Here is a 25,437-nt window from a genome sequence, read left to right as displayed (position 1 = left end):
GACGAATGAAGAAGTCAGAAAAATTACTGGACAAGGCACCCTCACAAATAGTCTACAAACGAAGACATCAGTGACTGGAACATGTGCTGAGAATGGAAAAAGAAAGCTTACCAAATACTGCTCTGGAATGGAAGCCAGATGATGCAAGAAGAAAGAGTGGAAAGAGCAAATAACATGGAAACGAACAGTTCTGAATGACATCAAGCACCTCAACATGAAATGAGAAGATTTGGAGAGAAGGGCTGTCAAGGTTCCTTCCCCACTCTGAACTTTAGGGTACAGATGTGGGGACCTGCATGGACACTTCTAAGCTTAATTACAAGCTTATATCCGGTAACACTGCCACCAGCCAGAATTCCAGTGTCTGGCACACTCCCTGTGCCCCCAAAACTTTCCCCTCCCTGGATAGCCTTGAGGCTTTTCCACCAAGTCCCTGGTGATACCGATCCAACCCCTTGGATCTTAACACAAGGAGAAATTAACCATTCCCCCATCCTTTCCCCCACCAACTCCTCGTGAGTCCAGACCCAATTCCCTGGGATCTTAAAACAATAAAGAAAAAAAATCAATCAGGTTCTTAAAAAAATAATTAATTAAAGAAGAAGAAAGGTAAAAATTATCTCTGTAAAATCAGGATGGAAAATATTTTACAGGGTAATCAGATTCTTATGACCCATAGGAACCCCCACTCTAGCCTTAGGTTCAAAGTTACAGCAAACAGAGGTAAAGTCCTTTCAGCAAAAAGGAACATTTACAAGTTGAGAAAACAAAAATAAGACTAACACGCCTTGCCTGGCTATTACTTACAAGTTTGAAACATGAAAGACTGATTCAGAAAGATTTGGAGAGCCTGGATTGATGTCTGGTCCCTCTCAGTCCCGAGAACTAACAACCCCCAAACAAAGAGCACAAACAAAAGACTTCCCTCCACCAAGATTTGAAAGTATTGTCCCCTTATTGGTCCTCTGGTCAGGTGTCAGCCAGGTTTACTGAGCTTCTTAACCCTTTACAGGTAAAAAAGACATTAACCCTTAACTATCTGTTTATGACAAGGGCAGTTGACAGGCAAGGATGGCAAATGTAGGTAACCCAATGTGCAGCAAAGCATGGGATGGACTAAGGTCTAAGGTAAGGTCTATGGAAGCTGTTCCATAACCAGGGGTGAAAGAAACTTAAAGGACTTACCGGTACTCCAGAGTCCTGAGCGGGGGCGTGGCTTCAACCAGAAGAGAAGTGGCCTCAACAGGAAGAGGCGGGACATTTCGATACTTAAAGGCCCTGGGGCTCCAGCTGTGGCTGAGAGCCCCAGGACCTTTAAATCACCCCAGAGCTACCAGCTGCAGAGGTGGCTGGGAGCCCCAGGGCTCTGGGGCGAATTAAAGGGCCAGATCTCCGGGCCCTTTAAATCACCACAGGAGCCCGGCTGCTGGATCTCCGGCAGTGTTTTAAAGGGCCCAGGGCTCTCCGCAGTGGCTGGAGCCATGGGCCCTTTAAATCATCACCGCAGAAGCCGGTCCAGTCCAGCATGGCGTACTGGCTCTTGCCGGTACACTGGACCGGACTGGCTTACTTTCACCTCTGTCCATACCCCTAACCAATTTGTTGCCACTGTCTATAGTTCTGCAATTTCATATTTGAATTCCCTCAAGACTCTTGGATTAATAATACATCTGGTTCTGGTGACTTATTACTCTTTAATTTATGTATTTGTTCCAAAATCTCCTATTAACACCTCAATCTGGGACAGTTTCTCAGATTTGTCACCTAACAAAAATGGCTCAGGTGTGGGAATCTCCCTGACATCCTCTGAAGTGAAGACCGACATGAAGAATTCATGTAGTTTCTCCACAATATCCTTGTCTTCCTTGAGTGCTCCTTTAGTACCTCGATCATCCAGTGGCCCCACTGATAGTTTGGCAGGCTTCCTGTTTCTGATATATGTAAAAAAAATTCCTGTTAGGTTTTCTGTCTTTTGCTAGTTGCTCTTCTCATTTTTCTTTGGCCTGCCTAATTATACTTTTATACTTGACTTGACAGAGTTTATGCTCCTTTCTATCTTCCTCAGTACAATTTGATTTCCAGGTTTTAAAGGATGTTTTTGTGCCTCTAACCACCTCTTTTACTGTGTTGTTTAGCCTATGGTGGCTTTTTTATTATTATTATTATTTTTTATTTTTATTTTTTTGGTACTCTTACTGTTTTTTTTATTTGGAATATACATTTAATTTGAGCTTCTCCACTTCTCAGTTCCAGAACTACCTGCTCCAAAAAACAGTCATTAATGATGTCTAGAAATTTTATCTCTGCATCCTGCCCTGAGGGGACATGTTCCCGGTCAATATGGAAATATCTGAAATCCCTCGTTATTACTGGGATTTCTGTTTCTGTAGCCTCTCTAAGGTCCCTAAATATTTCACAGTCACCATCCCCAGGTGGTCGTTAGCATATTCTTGCTATTATATTATTATTCAAGCATGGAATTTCTATCCATAGAGATACTATGGTATAGTCTGATTCTTTAAGACTTTTATTAATTTGACTCTATGCTTTCTTACATATATAGTGCCACTTCCCCACCAGCATGACCTACTCTGTCATTCCTATATATTTTATACCTTAGTATTACAGTGTCCCATTAATTATCATTTTTCCACCAAGTTTCTGTGATGCTTATTATACCAATATCCTCATTTAATGCCAGGCACTCAAGTTCACCCATCTTACTATTTAGATTTATAGCATTTGTATACTAGTACTTATAAAAATTGTCTATGTTTAGTTGTCTGTCTTGATGTGAGGTAATTGAATGGGACTCTTCCATTTGATTGTCTGTCTTCAACGCCCATCTGTACTTTATCAACTTCTATCCTCTCCTATTTACAAGAATGTAAAGAATTCCTGTTAATAGGGCCTCCCATAGGGGATGTCTCTGTCCAAACTGTGTGCTCCTTTGCACCTTTCCCCCAGACTTTGTTTAAAAACTCCTCTACAACCTTTTTAATTTTACAAGCCACCAATCTGGTTCTCTTTTGGTTTAGTTGGAGCCCATCCCCTCTGTACAGTATTCTCCTTTCCCAAAAGGCTCCCCAATTCCTAATAAACCTAAAACCCTCCTCCCTCCACAATAGTCTCATCCACATATTGAGACCCTGCACTTCTCCCTGTCTGACTGGCCCTGCACATCGAACTGGAAGCATTTCAGAGAATGCTACCATGGAGGTCCGGGACTTTAATCTCTTACCTAGCAGCCTAAATTTGATCTGCAGGAGCTCTATCCTTTCCTTCCTTATGTCATTGGTACCTACATGTACCATGACCTCCAGTTCCTCCACAGCACTGCACATAAGTCTGTCTAGATGTCTCGAGAGATCTACAACCTTCATGCCTGGCAGGCAATTCATCATATGGTTCTCCCGTTCATCACAAACCCAGCTATCTATATTTCTAATGACCAAATCCCCCATTACTATTGTCTCTTCCTAACAACTGGGATCCCCTCACCCAGAAGGGGATCCTCATTGTGCGAGGATATTGTAGGATTAGCAAAGTTTTGTCTGGTGCAGGCAGGCAACATTAGAAATAGTTTGTGGTTTCAGCAGGGACACCTGCAAAGAAGTGTCACTTTTTGTATTCTGTAAACTATCCTTTTAGATCTGTGTGTAGCTGGCACCTATGCCTCTGGAGAATGGTGTACCACCTTTGGGCAGGCACAATGCCATCTGAACAGATGGGCATGAGTGCTGGCATGCTGAGAATCAGTATGTGCATCACGTTTGAGTACAATAGGCCAGCCTCACATCCAAGAATGTGGAAATGAGAGTGTCTGTGCAAAGCTTCTGTGCCAATGGTTAAAGGAATATACCATAATTAATCAAGCTCAAAGACAGATTCACTTTTACAAATAAACAATGTTTTCCAAAGCTATCTAGGACCAACCTGACCTCTGGAGAATTATAATTAGTGTTTTGCTAGGAGAGGGAGGAATGGGAAGAATAACATTTATAGTTCAGCTTGGGAGACACCCATATGCTTCAGCAAAGATACTTTTTGGGCCCATCCAATTTCCCTGCTGAATGGCTCATGTGGGTACAAAAGCCAGATCTATGGAAGCCAGCATATCATTTCTGCTGAATAGAGCCCAGTATTTGGCATGGAATTTTCTCTGGAGCCTTCTCACGGGCTTCCCCATCTTGGAACCAACACAGGCTACTTTTGATTCAGTAGCAAAAAAAAAAAAAAAATCCACCTCACCAAGTCTACAGAATTGAATTTTTCAAGCATCAAATTAAGTTTTTATTAGCAATTGTATATGGAAGGTGAACCATGCCAAAAGTCATTCTCTGCACTTTGTATGCTATCTTTTACCAAGGATCTCACAAACATTAAGGAGATCTGGGGCAGTTAGGTACTGTGAGTATTGTCACACCATTACCTTTTCCTAAATAAAATGTGAAGATTTGAAACTAGTTGACAATGGATTTGATTATCAATGCTCTCCAGTGGTTTTCTGAGCAAGGGATATATCCCAGTTTCCTTCAAAGGAGACAGCATCCTGTAAAAAGATGATGATAATAACCAACAATAATAGGCCCATGGACCTTCCCCAACAAGGAAGGATATGGAACTAAATCACAAATGGTCTGAAGTTCACCCAAGAACTCCATTGCCTCAGTAAGTGCACGGGCTGAAACTCGAGAACAGAATACATTGTTTTACATCACAATGCATCACTCTATTATCACAAAAGCAGATACTTTGGCCCAAAGCTGAACAGTTAATCCTGCTGTTATCAACTTGAAATAGATCTCCTAACTGGGATTTTGTGTATGCTGTAGTGAAGACACCTTTGCCCCCTGTGTAGTCAGAAGCATTAGTTTTTTAAACCATCTTTATGACACAATCATTATTCAGCCAGAGATTTCTGATACTGTCACTCTAGTTGTTTTTGTGAAGCTGAGTGAGACTCTGATGCTATACCAGCATTTTTAGGGTACTGGCCCGGGATATAGAAAACCCAGGATCAAGTTCCTACTCTGCTGGATATGGCGTTGTCTGAGATGAAAAATCCTCTGCTCTGAATCTGAGCAAGGATTTGAACCTGGATCTCCCACATATAAGGCCAGTGCCTTTCCCAACAGACGAGAGAGACTCACACATGACCCCTGGCCCAATTCCATTCTTTCAAAACTATTCTAAGGGTTTTATTTTCATTCCAGTGTGGAACAAAAAATAATGTCTAAAGCTTGAAAGTTTCCATGAAACAGAATTGTCTTCCACCAGGCATCTCCATTATTTTACTCTCATTTAACTTGTCCTAGATGATCTGAGAGAAAGAAGTCATGGCAGAGGACACCTAGAGGCCATCCTGTTGATAACAGAAAAAGACAATTTTATATTGAAGTTAAACCTGCAACTGCTAGACAAGCAAGAGTTAACTAGATATCTAAAACCTATTCAACACTACATTTGTACAGTGAAGTTGTATAGAGTTATTTAGTGGCAAATGTAATATAAGAGGAAAATACACACTTCCACTTCCACTTCTATGGTAGGATGGTTTAATTAAATAAGAGTAAGTTAAAGTAGACGATTGTTGGCTTGAAACTCCAAGTCCATAGTGCATGTGTCCCAAAGTCCAGTCTTAGGTAAAGTGAAACTTCACTAATTCACAGTTCATATTAATGACTGCAACACTTGTTAGAGAGACAAGGTGGGTGAGGTAATGTCTTTTATTGGACCAACTTCTACTGGTGAAAGAGACAAGATTTCAAACCTCTCAGAGCTTTTCTTCAGGTCTAAGAAAGAAAATCCCTGCCACTACAAAATGCAAGGTGGAACAGATTGTTTAGCATAAGTAGTTAGCACATATTGTAAAGGACCATTTAAAGTAGAGTGGCCCATTAACACCTCTGTCATAGGACAAAAACAGGTTTCAGAGTAGCAGCCCTGTTAGTCTGTATCCACAAAAAGAACAGGAGTACTTGTGGCACCTTAGAGACTAACAAATTTATTTGAGCATAAGCTTTCGTGGGCTACAGCCCACTTCAGCGGATGTACAAGTACTCCTGTTCTTTTTATAGAACAAAAAGACAGCTCTGTCATAGGTCAAAAAGAGGGGAGTAGTGAATTACAAATTGTTGTAATAAGCCATAAATCCAATGTCTCTGTTCAGTCCATGAATGCTGGTGTCTAACAGAGTAGTGAATTTAAGCTCTTTTGTGAATTTAAGCTCATAAGTGTTGTGCAGGTTTCCTGGCCCTTAGAATCATAGAAGATTAGGGTTGGAAGGGACCTCAGAAGGTCAGCTAGTCCAACCCCCTGCTCAAAGCAGGAGCAATCCCCAGGACCTTAGGGTTTTAGAGAGAGTGCAAACTATTTGATCTTGTTGTCTTCATTTTTTAAAATAATTTAACTTCAAGATCTTTCCTCCTGGAAGGGAAAATAGTGCTGGTTGCCACTGACTTGCTGTGAAATTTTGGACAGGTCACTTAACCTTAATGAGTGGGATTCACAAAATGCCTAGTGAATTTGATGTCAAACTTCCTTTTTTTTTTTTAGGTACTTTTGAAAATCCCACCCAATATCCCTTAGTTTACCCATCTGTAAAATGGAAATAATAATGGCTATCTACTAGAAGTGTTGTGAGTTATAATTAATTATGGGCAAGATTTTGACGACTTCTACCATGACTACATAGGAGATCAAAGGAGGGTAAGAAACACACTCTTCTGTATGGCCTCCCTGTATCCCAGGTTTAGGCATATTGGGGAGAAAAAAAAGACTCCAAATGGCTCCTACTGCCCCCTGCAAGCTAGTGGGCTGGGGAATGGGGAGGAGCCCTGACTGACTCCACCCCTCCAATGTACAGGCCAGAGCTGTAAGGGGAAGTAATTTGTACCTGGTAAGAGATAGTAGCAAATTGCTTCCTCCTGGAGTGATTGGGGAAAAGGGAAGGAATTTTTGTGTGTAGTTCCCTTCTGGGATTGCTCATTGGGCAGCATGGCTACATACTATCCTTTATGTATAGTTGTGTCTACAACATAGGCTGGCCTAGAATTTTTGGAAAACACTTTGAAGATCCTTAGAAGTACAAGCCCCAGAGCTAGAAGGTTTAGAGGAATGGATTCTCTGTTTCTTCTGCAAGGGAAACCCCAAGGACTTTTGCTTGGGAGTGAGGAAAAGCCACCTGCAAAAGTGTCCAATGAGGTTATGGGCTAGTCTACACTACCATGTTAGGCTGACATAAGGCAGCTTCTATTGATCTTATTATGTCAGTGTTGTACACACTACAGTCTTGCTTCTGCTGATACAAGTGCCCTACTACACCAGCATAACTCCACCTCCACGAGAGGCATAGGGCTAATGTCAGTGTAGTTAGGGTGAGGCACTATCCCTGTAGATACTGTGTTACTTACATCTACTGGCTGTCATTCTTGTCAATTTCAGAGCCGTGAAATTGACAAGAAGGTTGGCTCCCCAGTCAGGCTGCTGCCTGGTCTCCGCTCCAAGCTGGGCTGCCACCCAGGCTCCCGACTCAGGCAGACACCCAGGCTTGTGGGGAGCCCTGCTGTCCCCTGAGGTCCTAACTCCTCACTTCCAGCCCAGCTCCCCCCACCACACACACAGGTTCTGCTCCCTGCTCCACACCAGGAACAGGCCAGCCACAACGGGCTTCTCACTTCTCCACTCCCCGCCAGGAACAGGGCAGCCTCACCTGGCTTCTTTGATCCCCAACATGGTGTGGACATGAACCACAGCAGTAATTACTGCAGTGGCTGTAAGTCAACCTAACACAGGTCAATTTGAGATTATAGTGTAGACGTGCCCTGTGTGTTAGACTGAAATAGGAGTACAGCTCTGGATAGGGGCTCGAGGCATAGTTTTAGTTCCTTTAAAAAGCACCTTTAGTGGCTGCCATTGCCTAGCAGAAGGGTTACAGAAGAACGTCTCTTTTTGAAGTGCAAAGTACTAATGTTGGGAGTTTTACAAAAGGTTAAACAGTCTTTCTTTCTTTCTTTCTTTCTTTCTTTCTTTCTAAGGAGAGGGCTTTTGTTGTTACTGCAAGTATTAGCTTTGGGTATAGAACACCTCCTCCCTGCTTATTTAGCTAGCAGATAATTAAGGCCTTTCATTATCAGTATGTGCCAATTTTCCCTGAAAAATGCCCGGGTTTTTGAAAGTCAGTATTCGAGTTTTACTGATTGTCACCTGAATTTTGGCTTTTTTTGCAGGATGAGTTCAGGAGGAGTCTCTGTGCAGCACAGGGGGCAATACTCATGGATTTCAGCCTTCGGCCTGGCCCCATTTGCTTTCTATGTTCAGTGGGGGAGCAAGACTGGCAGGAGGCTGGGTCCCAGAAGCTGAGATCATCCAACCGCTGCAGGGAGCGGAAAACTTCCTCAACTGCCACATGGTGAGTAACACCTCCCCTCCCCCACATCCACTGTGCGTACCAGACATACCTTCACCTCTATGCCCCAGTCCCCGTGAGCACCAAACACACACACCCTACTACCGCCCTTTGTTTTCAGTTTATACTCATTTTCTCCCATTTTTTAAATTTTAGAATAAAACCCAAGAAATTCCCAGGAAATTTAAAAATAAAAAGCGAAAAAGAAGGTAAATAAGGTTACCAAGTTATGTAGCTATTTGACCATAGCAGGTCTTTCAGTGGTAGCCACATTATTCTTTTATGCTATAGTTACTGTGTATTCCATTTTTCATCAGTGCTAAACATTCCTTTCAGACCATGTGGTCTTCTAAAAGGTCTAAAAAAAAATTTACAGTTACAGAACCAGTTGAATGCTTACATATCTGAAAAAAATATGATTAACTCCATATGATTAGCATCAAGCTAAACTATCCATATGTTAATTAATAGATGTGTGTTAATTGCTAATTTTCATTTCTTGCCACAAAGGTGTAAATTGTAGTATCATCTGACCTTCAGTGTGCACATGGTCCTGCTAATGCTTTTTTCTTACCAAGTTGTACAACTGCTAAAATTAATTGCCCCCTAAGGGCTATCTTATTATGCATGAATAGTCACCCAAATGACTGACAGTGTTTGCGAGAGAATGAAAGAATAGGGATTTAGATGTGTTCCTGATGATTGTTGCCAGTAACATGATAACTGACATGGTACCCAATTACAGGATTTCTAATTAAGGCTATCAAAGAGTTAGCATATTTTGCCTATCAAGCGTTTTACTTATGCTTCTAGATGTTCCCCAAGTGATCAGAAAGCTGTCCTTTCTAAGGGGAGTTTTTCAGTATCATTGGGTTGGTGTCAGAAGATCATTTCCAGTAGGGTTCCAGAAAATAATCACCATTGATTCAGCCTTTTCTGGTTTTTTGAGCTGAAATTTCAAGACTCTAGCTGAATTGGCAAAGGAAATGCTAACACTACTAAAGCTGCAAAATAAAATGCAGTTCTAGTCCATGGAAGTGGCATTGTGGGGTTCCCTGTTCATTGTGAATCGGTAATTTCCGTATCCACACCCAGAAGTCATTTTATTTTCTGACTACCAGCCTTGCAAAATGTAACCTGACCTCAGAGGACTCATTCAAGGCTACCAGGGGCCTATGTTGTCTCCAACACTGGTGAGTTATGCAGGCTGCCCTAACTTGTTTCCTTACCACTCCGCCTGCGCCCAAGGCCTTTACTCGGAAGGTATTTCTGGGGGTCAGCTCTACAGTCCATGTGCACAGAGGGGCCGTAGTTCAGAGGTGAATTTCCCTCTGAGGATCGTGCCTTCTCAGTCATTATCAGTCTCTGCCTCATACTCTCCTCACTGGCGGCTCGTCGTTCCTTCCTCAGTGGCTCATGGCTCCTCAGTGTTAACTTACCTCCTCCCTTTGCTGAGGAGACCTAGGACCCAGCTCTGTAGCTTTTAAAATTGACCTCTACATTTTGGTGCTGCAAATTTGAGGTCTTTAACTTTGGGTATTTAACTGTTTAGATGAGTACATATAATTTTAGTGGCCTAGCCCTAGGCACCCATGTTTAAAAATATTGATGTTTGTCAAATTCAGCGTCCTCTTCTACAATCATGTTAGATTTAATGACAGGAAGTCTACATTCTACTGGCTATGAATACAGTATATAATATAAGAATAATATCTTGCACTTATAAGTGTTTTAATTAGATTAGGGACAGCATCTTTCTGTATGTTTGTACAGCACCTAGCACAATGTGGCTCTGATAGGTCCTTTTCTTGTCAAAGTGATGCAGACAATAAGTAGTAATTAATAATAGTGCCTAGCTTCACATTTTTACATGCATTGGAATCACTTCACCAACTGCAGCAATGCAGCCACTTCTTGAGTGGAAAGCAGCTGCTGTGTAGTAACTCACAGACAGAATACACAACACTTTGAGAGAGGCAGTGGAGAATACCGTATTCGGTTAGAATTTACACAGGCAGAGTGTCTTAATGCCTCAGCATTTCTTGAGCTCACAGATAAATATAAAAGTTCCCTATACCTTAAAGCTCCTTTCCCATATCTCTTGGAAATAGTCACATATTTAGTTTGGTCCAAGATGGTTACTAAGGCAACATTAAGGTGGAGACCAGAATTTAGAGCTAGATTCTGCCATGTTACTCAGGTTGATTAATACCTTAGTCCCAGATTGTGATACCCTTAAACCAAATAGCACCTTATTCCATGAATACACTGGGGCTGTCACTCAGCCTGAGTCAGAGTGGCAGAATCTGGCCCTTAATATGGAAAACTTCAGTGTAATGAAATCATTACACCCGAGAATTGTAATTGTCCAGAAAGCTTTATTTCTCTAAAATATAAGGAGAGAAAGGGAATGATCAAGAGTCAGTCTGGAAGCTGCCATTTTAGCAAGTCTGCTGGCGTAGTGCAGGACTGAAAGAGTTGGCTTCCCCATTTGAAAGCATTAGAAATTGGCTTCAGGGAGACAGATTCTATCACCCTTCCACCAAGCAGTACTTTATCCTGTAAGCAGTCCAGGGTAGATGTTCTTAGGTTACTCCAACTCCCTGTTCCCAGTAGAGTGGGGGAAAAGAGGGTGTGACTGAAAGAAAAGGGATATGGTCCGTATGCCCCTGTGCCTCACTGATCCTTGGCTGTATTTGTGGATGCCATGAGCATTTACACCCAGAGTAAGGTAGAGCAGACTTTAACAGGTCTAATTGCTAAAGATGCACAGAATAGCACCAGGGTCAGGACACTGATCTGTACAGCTACATTGGAAGAACACTGTGTGGTTTGGCTGTTGCTGAAGATCTGGTGACTGGTCCATATTTTGGACTTCCTTGGCTTAACTTCCTAAAAATAGGAAGGTCTAGGGTTAACTGTACCTTTGCCCTCACCCTCCTTTTGGCCTCCTTGTGGGCACCCACTTAAGGTTTCAGGCTTATTAGTCATCACCTTTCTCAGGCAGAGACCTGCATCTCTCTCCCTCCAGCCTGGGGATTTAGTCTTGCAGTCCCTTTCCATCTCACTGCGATTTCCTCAGCAGGTCTCACCGGGGTCCAGCATTTGTGGTTCACTCTTTCTCCAGGGGCTACACCAGCATACACCAGTCAGCCTTCACCAATCCAAGTACTTTTATTCTTAGGGCTAAAGCATCACAGAGAAAACATATTAAAACCAACAGTCCTGCACACATATTAAAATCTTACCAGAGGTCACCCCTGCTCCAATCTAGGGCTCTGGTAAGTGTCAGTCTTTCAAACCACTCAACCGGGTTTGCTGTCCTGGTTATAAGTTCATGTCCGGTTTTAGATCAAGAACAGGAACCATCCTGGGATAGTTCAGCTGTCTCTTTGTATAGTTCGGGGCCTTTGATCTCTGGCCTCCTCTAAGAGGTAACTCCAGTCTCCATGGCCCTCTGCACAGGGGCCTGAGTTCAAAGGTTGTTTTTTTGTATAACCAGTGTTGGGGAATTTACATTACCCTCCCCCCACCCCCGCCTTCTCCACCCCAAGGATTCCCCAGGAAACTAACTCAGGAAACCAGGACTCCAAAAACACACTTTACACTTATTGTCACAAAAATCCATGTCAGTCTAGTACATTTCAGTATAATAGTCCTTTTAGAACCTCACGCTTCCTAGATCTCACATGTGTCACAAGGAGCTTGTAATACAACAATGTCATAACCTTACCTACTTTATAACAAGATGTGCCCCTACTAATAATTATAGATGGTCAGGAAATTTTCAACTCATTATTTTTTTGACAAAAAATGCTGCTTCATCAAAACCAAAACTGTTTCCTAAACAATGTTGGATTTTCCAACACATCCAACTCGAAACATTTTTGATGCAGTTCAAAAGAAAGGTTTTGAGATGGTCAGGCTCGAAAGTTTGCGGGGAGAGGGTTGAGCTGAAACAACTTTGTTTCAAAGCTTTAGTAAATTCACACTAAAAAAGTTTTTTTTTAAAAGGGAGACAGGTTGACATCAAAACAAAACATTTCAGACTTATCTAAACAAAACATTTTGATTGACCTGAACTAATATTTTCCCCTGTATTTTCATTTTGCAAAAGTTTTCAAGAAGATTTTTCATCCCAATTCAGGAGGTGAGAAGCTTTTGAAATGTCCAAAAAATCTCACAGGATGGGAAAACTGTTTCCTCCCAAACGCTAATAATAATATTCCATATAATAACTGCTAAACTCAGCTCATTCAATAGTTTCTGTAAAGGAAAATGTACAAAATAACTAAGGGAAATTGCAGTACCCGGTGGCAATTAACTTAATCATTATTATTATTATACTTATCTCCAATCTTGTCCATCTATTTTATTTTAAAAAAAATTACTGTTACCCTTCAAATCCTATAGCTGTTGTGACAGTTCCTTTAGATGTGTTGGGATCTTATAGTTCTGAGTGTCCTCGTAGAAAATAATTATCTAAATTTTTTTTGTCATATACATTGGTTAAAATAGACTAAACTAACTGGTGGGGGGATGAGGGTGAATTCTACAATAGTTTATGAATAGCATTTATTGCTTTGCAAATATAACTGTGATATGAGTGCTAAAAAATAGTGGAAATCACTAATAAATTCCACATTCATCTCTTTTTATTTATCATACTGCTTTGTATCTCTGCACTCTCAAAGCCAATCCAACAACATGTCTCTCTCTCCAGTGTCTGTTGGTCCAATAAAGGATATTCTCTCTCCCACCTTGTCTCTGTAACATTTCATCACGTCCTGCTTCATTCATTCACTTTGTGTGATGGCACATCAAAGGTCAGCAAAAAAAAAATTCTACCCAAGAACAGTAGATTCTAATATCACATAGTAGATAATTAGTGGATAGGGTAAACAGAAGTTTTTATCTCTAGAGAATCCACTCCTCACAGATCTCTAATTAAACCAGAAGAAATTGCATGATGTGCCTGTGCTGTTAGTGGGCTGGTACAAAGTGGTGTGGTGTAGTGTAGTAGCAGGATTTTTTTTTGTATGCTTGTTTTTCAGCAATCCTTGCTGAGGCTTGTACTACTCTTGCTAATCACCATGGCTATTTTCTGTTTACGGATGGTTGATCTGGTATTGATCCTTTACTCTAGGGTGACCATACATCCTGTTTTGGCCTGGACAGTCCCTTTTTTAAGCCCTGTCCCAGATGTACTGACTTTTTTTGGCAAAAGTGGGCATCTGGCACGTTTGCTTTTGGCAACTCGATCAGTTGGTGAAAGCAAATGGGACAAATGCCCACTTTTGTCAAAAAAGTAGGGTGCAGAGAGGTGAGCGGCAATGCCACCCCATGCAGGGGGGGGAGGCCGGCAATGCTCGATCAGCAGCAATGCCAGCCCCAGACTTTGGGAAATATGATCAGCTATCTAGTATATGGCTGCTGCTCTCCTGTGCCCTGCCTGCCCCCCACAGTGTCCCATTTTCACTTAAGGAAGTATGGTCACCCTACTTTCCTCAAAACATGAACCAGACTCAGACCTCAGCTACATCCTCTTACTTCTGTTCTGTGGTTCTTTAAATATATTTTGTGGTATGTGTCTAAATGACTTAGGGCTAGACTGTGCCTTAAATTATGTGGATGTACAAGAGAGTAAGGACTCTCCTTTCACCCTCTGCTGGCCTATCTGGACCTTGAGGCCAGGCATTTAGGGGTAAGCAGGCACTTTATTTATAGATTATTTTTATTATTTGAAGCAATGTGATACTAGGAGCCTCCATCATGAACCAGGATCCCATTGTGCTGATAGTCCCTGCCCCTCTTATGGTCTAAGTAGTAAGCCTTGCATACCTGCTTACTTCTGTTGCTGGAGATGGTGGGTGGGTGGTACTTTGTCTCCACTCCTCCTGTTTGCTGTCCAGCACAGCTGAATTTTGTACAGTTGTATTTTGTTGTTGTTATAGGCCAGAACCAAATTCTAAACGCCACCCCCCCATAAACAACTCTGGAGCCAGTAGGAAGCTGGGGCGGATTTATGCCTCCAAGGGGTGTCTGTGACTCAGAGCTCCTAGTATAGCTACTCTTGAGGTGATGCACCTTATCTGCCACCCTTTCTTAGGGCTGTGCCAAACGTCACAATCAAACCCAGTATAAACAGATTTTAAAATGACTCAGTTGAACTACACATTCAGATTTTCATTCCATTTTTTATGTTCTGTCTCTGCTGTGTCCTGGTTTCCTATCTCTTCCTGTTCTCTAAAGGTTATGAAGTTAATTTATCAAAGTGGTTTTGAACCAGGCAATGGTAATGAATATTTACACACGTTATGGCTCTCTTTGATGAGACAGAATACAAGGATTTATTAAGTAATTTTCCAATTAAAGGTGAACTGTTATGAAAAAGTGTGTGGGGGGGGAAGCATTGTTGGGCAAATTGAGACATTTAGCCACTGTGTAGAGGACCTGCAGAGCTGTCCTGCCCATGAGAATATCAGGGACTATGGGCCTCAAGAAGACATATCTTTTCTGCGTGCCCCAGCACATGAGGGGACTGCACAGGCCACCCTGTCTGTGGGGATACTACAGCCTGTTCCCCTCTCTATGGGCCCGTGCAGAGGAAAGGGAAGCAATGTTGTACCCCTGCCTTGACTCCATAGCAATCAATCCCTGCACTTCCCCAAAAGCTGGGACTGCTATTGTGCCAGATGCTGGAGAGGAGGTTTTCAGGATGGTCTCCACAACCCCATGCACCCTCATGAAGGTAATCTGGGCCTGTGTTTTTTTGTTACATTAGAAACTAAGACCTTGTCAACTCCATCTTTCCTAGAAGACACTGTAGACAGCAGGAGAAGGAGTAGGATTATGATATTACATTACCAAGGAAGTGAATCCTGACTGACAGGGTAAATCAGTCTACTGAAAACTCATAGGTTTCTATTTGTTGTTACCTACTTGGCTATGCTAAGAGCTGAAGTGGAGAGCAGACAGTACAAAACAGCACATTTTATTGGCCCTACAAAATCAAGGAACTATGCTACATATTCTTGAGCAACATCTACTGGCACCTTATTTGTTAACTATTAGCATATACACAGAGATTGAACACTCCTGACTCACCTTTCCTCCTACCATGGACCCTGAGTAATGTCAGCTAACTATACACTTTTTCATATGAGTAAGCAACATCATACTACTTCCACTTTGTTTGGTTCACTCTGAATCTCTTCCTTCCAGGGCCGCCCAGGGTGGGGGGAGGGGCAAGTGGGGCAATTTGCCCCAGGCCCAGCAGGGGCCCCCACGAGAGTTTTTCGGGGGTCCTTCACTTGCTCCGGAGGCCCTGGAAAACTCTCGCGAGGCCCGGGCCCCCGGAGCTTCTTCCGCTCCGGGTCTTCGGTGGCGGAGGGTCCTTCCGCCCCACCTCCAAATTACCGCCGAAGACCCCAGGCCCCCTGAATCCTCTGGGCAGCCCTGCTTCCTTCTACTCTTTATCCTCAGGATATTTCTTTGTCACTAGATTTTATGGCGTAACATACCATAGATACTTGATCATAAGCCGGTTCGTTTATAAGCCGACCCCCCCACCCAAGATAGATAAGTAAAAATAGAAAATTTTTGTGACCCATTCATAAGCCGACCCTATAATTCAGGGGTCATTAAACTTTGGCTCCCGGACTATCAGGATAAGCTGCTGGTGGGCTGAGACAGTTTGTTTACCTCAAGTGTCCGCAGGCATGGATGTAAATCTAAGTAAACAAAGTGTCCCGGCACACCAGCTGCTTACCCTGACGGGCAACTGGTGGGGAAATGTTTTTTGGGGGGAGAAGCTGGGAGTCAGAGGAGTAACCCCTGTGACCACCCCCCCATGACCCCACTCCTAGCCCAGGACCCCCGCACTGTCTCCATCCCATCCCTTCCCATCTTAGCTGGGGAGGGCCAGGGGAGGATGTCTCTGACCTGGCTGGATCTGCTCCAGCAGGCTGGGCAGCGCAGCCACAGCCTGCTCTGGGGGGCAGGGCCAAGTGGCATGGCTGCAGCCTGCCAGCCCTGGAGCTGCAGCTGCTTCGGAGACTGGGGGGAGAGCAGCGTGGCCAAAAGCGGAGAGACTCTGGCCCTGCTTCTTCCCTTCTGGCTCTGCTGGCTGTGCTGCCTCTCCTTGCTCTCTCTGTTGGGGGGAGGGGCTGTGTCCCACCTCTCCCGCTCTATACCCATTCATAAGCCAACCCCCTTCTCTGGTGCTTCCCTTTTTTACTAAAAAAATTCAGCTTATGAATGAGTATATGTGGTACATTCAGATATACAGCATTCCTGTAACACTTAACAAACAATTAAAAGAAAATAGACTTTCTGTTAAATATCCAACACTCTCCTTGTTGACTAAGGGCTGAAAACACTCCCATTCCACCTCTGTAGGCCCTCAAAGGAAGCCACTGCTAAACACAGGGAAGATAATACTTGAAATTCCTGATTTTTCTTTATATATCATAAAGAACCAAATGAAAGGGTAAAATTCTGTTTTCTAATCCTTTGTAGGTCATCTTTAAGCAACAGAGCCTTAAATATGATTAATACATTAATTGTTATTACCAAGTCTCTGACAATTGAGCTTGACATGACTTAAAGTGGAAATAAAGTTTGATTCTCTCACAAAGGTGATCCCAGTGAAGAGAACCATGTAATTATAATTCTTTTAAAAACAGGTTTAGTCTCCCCGCAAACCCTATTTTTAGCCAGTAAAGGCAAAATTCTGGTGTCACATTGGCACATGCTTGTCTGAAGGGGACTTAAAATAAACCAGTTATAGGCTCTGCGTAGAAGAAATACAACTAGACCAATCGGGCTTTCTGTCAGTTGTGGATGAAACCCTTAACTGATGCTATTCAAGATTCATGTACAGTCCAAAATGTGCTTATATCTAGATTCACTTAAAGGTGACGGAGCACAAAATGAGGTCATGATTTTAAAAGGGTCATGTTCAGCATAATGAACAATTCTTGCAACTTCTACCACCTTAATAAATAGTTTCAATGAGGTCCATACACCATTTCCAGTGCTCAACTTAATCCACTCCTAAGGAAAAGTATATAGCTCACTCTACACTGTCAGTGGGGAGACAATTTTCAACCTGTGTTTGTACTAACATATTTACTAATGTAAAGATCCTAGCACAAATTTATGCACTCTGTAACCTCACCTGCAGTTGGGATGAGTCCTGGAGGAGTTTGAGTCTATGGAGACAAATGTTAAACTGTGACAGAGATTACCCACTATCCTGTCTCAGACTATTTGCCTCAGGCCAGCACAGTATGAAATCTCACTGCAGGGTTATATTCCAATAGATAGTAATAGAGGTTGCTAGCATTCTGAGACAGGCAGAAATCAGAATAGGCTTGGAAGGATTCGACTTTTATCGGTAATGTCAGTAAACGCCCATTTCACCATAAACATACAAACCGACAAAAAATATTTCCAGGCGTAATAATCTAAATGTACAGCTAGGGAAATTAAGAAAAATGCTGCTTGACTTATTACAGCAAAGAATCCTGTGGCACCTTATAGACTAACAGACATTTTGCAGCATGAGCTTTCATGGGTGAATACCCACTTCTTCTGGGTATTCACCCACGAAAGCTCATGCTGCAAAAAGTCTGTTAGTCTATAAGGTGTCACAGGATTCTTTGCTGCTTTTACAGATCCAGACTAACACAGCTACCCCTCTGATACTTGACTTATTACAGTTTGATTTGATATATACTTTGTATTTTTTGACATGTGAATTTGGCAATTTGTGTTTTAACATTTATACAGCTTTACCTTTTGAATCTCAATGTCTATTGTTATTAAATAATTATTGTTTGATTCCCTCCCCCTTTTCCCAGACCCCTGTATAATTCCCCATAACTGTGACAATTTAAAAGATAAAAAAAATTAAATGCTTAAACCCCATAATTTTGCACAACTGTGAAAATTTAAATACATAAAAGTAAAAAAATCTTTAAAATAAACAGTGATATTATTTATCAACATTATACAAAAATAGAATTCTGCCAAGCCTGACTATGAGAGAGAGAAGATGAGAGAGTTAATATCTTTTATTGGACCAACTTCCGAAAGAGACAAGCTTTTGAGCTCCACAGAGCTCTTCTGTGAGTTAGGCTAATCTCCTGGACCCAACATGGCTACATGGCCTAAGTACAAAATGTGTTACATGCCTGCTTTTCAGCTATGGACACTTTCAGACGACATCTTCTTGCTGCTAGTTTATAGTCCACGTTTGAAAAGCAGAAGAATGACCTTACTTGAACTGTAATGACCCCTGTGCGTCAAAATGCTGCACAACTTCTTTATTTAATAAATCACCTTTTGTATAAAAATATTAATATGTATAAACATATTAATAGTAATATTAAATATTAATGCCAAACAAATGGAAATAATGTCTCTTTTTAGGGACAATCAAAGAGACTTGAGGATGAGTCGAGTATAAGAATTCTCTGATACTTGACTTTCTTATGATATATCGCATTTGGAAACTATCATCATGGATGCTATCATCATCATCTAGATTCTCCACTGGGAAACTCTTCTTTCAGTAGAAACATAAATATGTATGAGATTGTATTATTCCAAGTAGGGAAGATTATTGTCATTATAATTCCAGGTAATGAGGTGTGCACATGAGGCCAAATTCAGCTGCTGAAATTCACAGCCAACTCCTCCAATTCAAGTCAATGGGCAGCATTACGTTACGCCAGGAATCCCCATGGTGCTGAGTGGGTTGGGAGGGGTAGAAAGGATGCTTTAGTAGATGACAGGGAACTGGCATGTGACTCAAGAGATCTGAATTTAATTTCCAGGCTTCCCAGGGATATTGTTGAATGGATAAAATCATTAATGAGTGTGAGACACTCAGATGCCACAGTGATCAGGACCATATAAGAACCTAAATAGAGGTAGAGAAGCACCGGCCAGCTGGCCTTACTCACTCCCTGTCCACAGCTTGTCTTCTCACAACCACCCTCTCTGCCTTCAAATCCCATCTGACTAGCTGTGTCCACTCTGAGTCTCCTCTGTTCTTATTGGCGGAAGGAAAGATTGGGCCCAGAAATAGAAGTACAATCGTGTATTTATTGAATTCAATGGAAATATTGCCATTCGCTTTGGTGGGTACAGACTCAGGCCCTAATATGTATATTTAATGAGAAAACCAGGAAGAGAAAACACTAGATCCTTGTGATGCATTGATACAGTGTTTTGCAAATAATTTCCTAAGGTTATTAAGGAGAAGAAAGAAAGGAAGCATCTTTGCAGCTCAGCCATCATAGGACTGAAGCTCCAATCCTGCAAGACTTCTAAGCTTAACACGTCTAGAACATGTCTGCAACTCAGGGGATCAGAAGTCTTTAATTTAAGTACTTTAAAATAGACCAGCTTAGCTAAATTGCTTTATCTGAGGCCCGGGATTGTGCCTGAGACACTTAAATCTTGAGGACTAGAGAGTACAGGTTAAAGAGTAGAAGGCAGGCCAAGCCTGATTGCCACCTTCTACTTTAATTTGTTTCCAAAGGCCATACCCATATAGGTCATGTATATCTGTAGTGTCATATCTCATTTGCTTATCTGTACATCTAATTTTTTTTTAAATTACTGCTCCTTACTTTGAAAGATCAAAACCAATTTTGTTTCAAGCATAGCAAAACATAAAATCCCTGTGTTTGTGTCAACTTTCAAATGTCATCTGTTTTTCCCCCCACACCCCTGTTCAACAGAGTGTGGTCAGTATTCTTTTTAAGTGGGAAAATTGTGCTTTGCACTTAATCTAGTATCTTTCATTTGAGCATCTCAGAACACTTTGCAAATATCCATTCATTTTGCCTCCTAACATCCCTGCAAAATGCATATGTAATTATCCCTCTTTTACAAATGGGTAAACTGAGGCACAGAGTAACTTTCTCAAGATCATTCAGGAAGTCAGTGATAGGACTAAGAATAGGACCGCATAGTCATATGATACATCTATCACTAACATGCAGTCCTCAATGCTATAACCATTCAAGACAGGCCAAAAAGAGAACACCGGATACATGTATAAAGTGTGAGTCTGTCAGTCTGTTCGTACCTGATTTCCTCATTTTTGGCAGAAGTTTTTTTTTTCAGCCTTTTCATTGTAGTGCTTGGAAAAAAGTATGTTGGAAAGTAAAAGTTTCTTCTGTAATAGGCAAATATTTAGCAAAGTGGTTAAAACAACTTTGGGCTCCGGTAAATCTGACTTAAGCTGTTCTAGCATTAAGTAGAGAAGGTGGACTGTGAAAGCATTAGAGGCATATGTCTTAGCAACTTGGGTTTTTATCATTTGAATTATTCCTCTAAACTGATGAGCATATTCCAGAGAACTCAGGGTGGGTTTTTTTGTTTGCTTTGGGGGGCTTGTGGGTGTTTTCTGTTATTGTTTTTTTCTGATTAAATTGCAGCTGAAACAACATATAGTTAAAATAGCCGTAACCTGTGGTTCATAATCTTTGTTTAATAATTTAGCATAGGGATTTCCACCTGCAAGGCAGGTACACAACATTTTTCTTAACAGAATGTTAGTACCCATTTTTCAAAAAGAGTTATCATAGGTTGGCAGCTAGGGATTCATCGATCTCTCAATTTGTTATATCTACTGCACTACCTGTGCTTCTCTGTGCTAGTACCGAGGTTTGCCAGCTGCTCCAGCTATCTTTGGGTAGCTGCATGCACAGCTGCTATTAAATACAGTTAGATTAAAACTATTTTCCAGCCTAAATCACATGGTCTCCATAACATATCACCCAAATAATACAGAATTCATTAACATATTTTACAGTGCAGTCATGTTAATGAATATTAAATAAGTTTTAATAAAGTCTTTAAAAATAACGTTAGATTTAATAGGTAACTGTTGGGAAACCAAAAAAGCTTTTGCAATGCTTGAAAACAGAGTCATCTGCCTCCTTGTCACTGTGTGAATATGAATATTCTGATGAAACTGGTATAGCTGTTGCTTTCTGTTGATCTCTGTTACTCAGTGTTTTCCAAGCCTGGGAACAGATGGTGCACCACCTGACTCTGAACAGTCTAATGTAAGATTCATTGTGCTTCACAGGAAATCAAAGATCAAGCAACATTGCAGAAGGTGAAGCAGCACCTCAGCAACCAGCAACACAGTATGATACAGTCAAGTGGTGGAGCGAGAAAGAGGGAGAGAGAGAGCACAACTAAAAGGAAGAAAGAAGCCAGCGAGACTTAGCTTTTCTTTTCTTTACAAGGATATATATATATTTTTTTAGTTAAAGAATCTTTAGGTTCTGAAGGACAAACCTTAACCCTTAGAATGTTGGAATTTCCAGCTGGCCGGGCAAAACCCAAATGCTTAGCAAGGGAGAGAGGCAGAATTATTATGGGGTTTTTTTTCAGTTTAATAAATGCCTATTTGGACTTCTAGATGCTTTACAAGTATAAAAATATATACAAAATGTATGTTGGATTCATAGCCATCAAGTATTATCCACCATTAATATTCGCCCCCTAACATTCACTTACTAGTCACAAAATATTGCCAAAAATCCCCCCACCTGCTCAATTCATTGCTACCCTAACCAACCCGCTCCTTCAAGGACAGCCTGGGAGATTAGATAGGCCTTACAAATAGGCCAACAAATCCAGGCTCTGTGAAACCAAAGGGGGAAATTAACTCTATAGCTGAGGGCTCTTCATTTAAAACACTCCATCACTAGCTCCTTCCGTTTAAAACTGGGGGCTTTTAGCTTGGTCCCTCAGCTGATCTCAACTGTCAATGATGAGGACATAGGCTATCACTGAGGTACTGTAACTGGTAGCTCACCCCTTAAGGGTTGGAGGGCCTGGGACTAGCCAACCCAGATTGCTAAAGAAGCACAACTGGGTCTGGACCAGGTGATTCCTTTATAACAGCATCAGGAAGCTGCATGCAGTGAGAGGAGCTCCTACAGGTGAAAGCCCTGACACAAGGAGGATTTGGGGGCCAGAGCCCATGAAGTAGGCTTCTGTGGGGAAATCTGGACAAGATGTGGGCTGAGAAGTTTGGGGCCTAGAGGCCAGAGTCAGAAGGCTCAGCTAGAGTTTGGAGGATGGGCTATGAGAACAGAAGAAGAGCCTTAGCTGTGAGAGAAGACACCGAGCTAAGTATAGATTTTTTTTTTAATGTGGTAATGGTCTTTATTTTGGGACTCTGGGGAGTGTTGAGAAATACTCCTGTTATTAAGCTGGCCCCAGGCAAGGGTGGCAGTTTCCATGTGAGAAAGCCTTTGTGCCATTTTTTAAGGGGCCCTAGGAGCGGGGCGGGAGGGACAAAAGCAGGGTGCTGCAGAGTGACTTCTGCCCAATAGAGGGTGCTCAGTAAACAGCCACCTTGCTACAGCTAGCTAGAAGTCAAACCATTTAAAGTTTTGGTTTTTATTTTTTTAAATGGGTCAAAACCAACACCTTAAACCTCACTCAGAAATGTGATGCCAATGCTGATTACAGAGCAAAGGTGTTGTGTGCATGAAATGCCATTTAACAAGCATGCGGTCATGTTTCTACCCCAGCTGAAATTTTCAAATGCTCTTAAAATGTAACATAGCATTGCCAACCTTCTACTCGCACAAAACAGAACACCCTTGCCTCACCACTGCCCTGCCCCTTCTCTGAGGCCCCACCCCACCCCACGCTCACTCCATCCCACCTCCCTCGGTCGTTCGCTCTCCCCACCCTCCCTCACTCACTCATTTTCACTGCTGGCTCAGGGGATTGGGGTGCGGGTGGAGTGAGGGCTCCGGCTGTGGGTGCAGGCTCTGGTGTGGGGCTGGGGATGAGGGATTTGGGGTGCAAGAAGGGACTGGGACAGGGAGTTAGGGTGTGGAAGGGGTGAGGGCTCCAGATGGGAATACAGGCTCTCGGGTAAGGTTGTGGATGAGGGATTTGGGGTGCAGGAGGGTGCTCCAGGTGGGGACCGAGGGGTTCAGAGGATGGGAGGGGGATCAGGGCTTGGACGGGGGTTGGGGCATGGGAGGGGATCAGGGGTGCAGGCTCCGGGCAGCGCTTACCTCAGGTGGCTCCCAGAAGCAGTGTATTTCCCTTCTGGCTCCAACATGGAGGCGCGGCCAGGCTCCTCCGCACACTGCTCCCTCTGCAGGTACCAACTGCACAGCTCCCATTGCCCGTGGTTCCTGAACAATAGGCGCTGCAGAGCTGGCGCTTTGTGGCAGGGGCAGCGCAGGGAGCCCCCTGGCTGCCCCTACCAAACAGACTTTTAACAGCCCAGTCAGCAGTAAGGTCCCTTTTCAATCGGGTATTCCAGTCGAAAACCAGACACCTGGCAATCCTAATGTAGCACCATGTAGGGCATATTGCACCCAGTCTGGAAGTTACAGGACATGGATAAATGTGACAAGGTCAGCATCTCATAGTGTCACCCCTATGTTTGCATCACATGAAAAAAGTACAAAGTGGAAAGCATTATGCAGAAAGATAATTTTTTAATATACACATTCGTCCCCTTGTGTAAAAAGACACCTAGAAGCCTGTAGGGCTGATCTAGAGCCCAGTGGGTCAATTCATAGCCTCCCTAGGTGTATAAAAGGTCCTAGGGTTGTTGGTTTGAAATGTGTATAAGTTGTGGTAGCACATGTCTGAACCCAATAACCACAGTAAGGGGATGGGGGCCACAAGGTAGGGTGGAATGATGAGGTATAGAGCTAACAAAGTGAATATCCAGTCAGTGACATTATAAAAGACCAAGTAATATACAGAAAAAGGTATCATCACAGAGGGATGAAGCAAAGATCCATGATAAACAGACATGGGTGCACTTATGAAGTTACATAGCTACAGACATGGGAAATTGTTTAAAGGGGAGAATACAGCTACTTCCAGTTCACATAGCCACACATTAGGTGCAAGACTCATGCAAGTGGAAATTGCATTAGCCTACTCAGTGGTCACATTAGCACACCACAGAAATCAAAGAGCACAAAGCAGAGCATGAGAGCACCTAGGCGGAGGAAGCGGAGACAAAAGCACAGACAACAGGAGCATCAAGAAACACTCTTGGCCACAGCAGCAATTCCAAGGCACAGAAACAACTGCCCATGGGTATCAGATCACTCCTGCACTGAGGAAGTGACCGTCCTGACCGCAGCCCACACATCACAATACAGACACAGGAAATGGAGAGCACAAATCTGTGGTGCTTAGAAATTACAGTGATGAGGGTGGCATAGAAGAGAATGGAAGCAAGAACAAGTGGTCACAAGAAGAGCAGGTGCTGACAGTGAGAAACCCTATTCCAGCTGTGTCAAATCCCTCTTTCAGACATGCTGTTCATTCCTAGCTGTATTTTTTACAGATGTTTGTGTCTGTTTTATTATATGCTGTTCTGACGTCTTTATAATACCCACATTTGTGGGAAGAGCACATAGCACATCTCTCTCACTCAGTATTGTCATGGGTTAAGTGCCATTAATGTGTTGTGTTGTCCTCACTTCACTGCACATGGGTTGTATTTGGGATACAGCATAATAGTGTAACTGGCCATCTATTTCTGCCAAGTGAGGCAACATGCGCCAAGGTACTATGTAAATCCAACATTATTTGCAGATGAATCACTGCTGTATGTCACAAGAGTAGCAGAAACAATATTTCTGCTACAAAGAGCAGCAGACTTGTAACTCAGCCTTCAAAATCAATTTGATGTTACCAGTGCACATTACCTAATACTCTGTATGCTTTTCACTCCAGGCATATGCAATTATAGTCTAGTATTTTCAAATAGCAATTTACAAATCACAACATACATGGGCCCTCTCCTCTGAAATGTTACAGGGTTGAGATAATGATATTTGTGTATTTTAATAGCAACTGAAGAATAAAAACTTGAAATTTATAAGGATTTGAGATGAATTTACTCTGGCAAAATCCAAAACATCTGGAACTACAGGTTTCTCAAGCACCTGAACCATGTTTTGCATTGCCTTTTTTTTTTTTTGATCAGTTCTGAT

This window comes from Mauremys mutica, chromosome 2 (genome assembly GCF_020497125.1).
Source record: "Mauremys mutica isolate MM-2020 ecotype Southern chromosome 2, ASM2049712v1, whole genome shotgun sequence".
Classification (NCBI taxonomy): Eukaryota; Metazoa; Chordata; order Testudines; family Geoemydidae; genus Mauremys; species Mauremys mutica.
This window is presented reverse-complemented; position numbering follows the sequence as displayed.